Genomic DNA, 1,537 nt, shown 5'->3' with positions numbered 1-1,537 from the left:
CTCTCAAATAAATAATAAACATTTTTAAAAACTTAAAAAAATTTTTTTGAATACAAAACTAAAATTTCTAAAAGAAAATGCAGAATCTGTATGACCCTGGATCTGGTGATGACTTCTTCAATACAATACCAAAAGCATAATGCATGACATAAAGTTTGATGAATTGGAATTTCTGAAAATTAAAACTTTTCATTCAGTGAAAGACACTGTGGGGTGAATGAAATGACAAGCCATAGACTGGGAGAAAATATTCGTATATCATGCATGCAATGAGACTTATATCCAGAAAAAATATACTTTAGCAAAGAACATAATGTGAAAAGCAAATCAGACATTGATATAAAAAGATGCTCAACATCATTTATCACTAGGGAAGACAAATTGCAGAACTATGAGATACCATGACATACCATTAGAATATTAAAACACACACACACACACACACACACACACACACATACACACACGTACATACACACCATGACAGTACCAAATGCTGTTAAGACTTTTGAAAAAGGGTACTGTCTTTGAATCCAGGTGAGAATACGAAAATCATACAGGGTGAACCCCAGCGTGCCTAGGAAGAGCGGCGGAGGCACCGAGTGCCGTGAGCAGAGCATAAGGGTCAAGATGGAAAATCATGAACTAGATGATACTATCAAGGAAGACTTCATTTTCAATATCATAACCAGAAAAATTAACCAACTCCCAGAAGCAGAAAGGAATCTGTTTGAACATGGATCAGCATATATTGGACTTAATGCTGCTCTCTGTGGTCCAATAGCGAATAGTCTTTTTTGATGCATCTTAAATGTGACACAGGCTCTTCTAGCTGCTGGCTTACCAATGGCACTGATCCCAGTTTTGACTGTGCATGCATCTTACAAAAGTTTTGTAAATTTACCTTTGAATACAGGTGATCTGAATTATGAAACCTGTACCATAACATGAGGTGGATTGGTTGGTCTTGTTTTTGCTGGTCTGTACCCTGTTTTCTTGGCTATACCTGTGAATGGTGGCCTGACAGCCAGGTATGAGTCAGCCCTGCTACCAGAAAAAGGAAACATCTTAACTTACTGGACAAGAATTTCTAAGCCTGTCTTTAGAAAGATGTTATTTCCCATTTTGCTCCAGACCGTGTTTGCAGCATACCTTGGATCTAGACAATATAAATTAGTTATAAAGGCTCTTCAGTTACCTGAACCTGGCCTAGAAATTCAATGATTGTTAAACAACTTTGTACACAAAAATAAAACTGTAATGGATGGAAAAAAAAAAGAAAATCATACAGGCACTTTGGAAGACAATTTGGAAGACAATACAGACACTCTGAAAGACTAACACTATAAGAAAGTGGGTGTTCTCTAGTGTTAGTATTGACATACCAAAATAACATAGCAATCATGCTCCTAGGTATTTACCCAACTGATTTGAAAACTTATGTTTATAGAAAAACCTGTATATGAATGTTTTTAGCATCTTAATTTATAATCACTCAAAATCGGAAGCAACCAAAATGTCCTTCATAGGTGAATGG

The 1,537-nt window shown here is 36.0% G+C and overlaps 1 pseudogene; it reads left to right on the top strand.

Annotated features, from left to right (window-relative positions):
• Positions 1-630: 630 nt before the first annotated feature.
• LOC115294557 lies at positions 631-1,274 on the top strand (annotated as a pseudogene).
• Positions 1,275-1,537: the final 263 nt, after the last annotated feature.

The sequence above is a fragment of the Suricata suricatta genome, chromosome 6 (genome assembly GCF_006229205.1).
Source record: "Suricata suricatta isolate VVHF042 chromosome 6, meerkat_22Aug2017_6uvM2_HiC, whole genome shotgun sequence".
Lineage (NCBI taxonomy): Eukaryota > Metazoa > Chordata > Mammalia > Carnivora > Herpestidae > Suricata > Suricata suricatta.
Note: the sequence above shows the minus strand (reverse complement) of the source record. Positions and strands in the feature narration are given on the sequence as shown.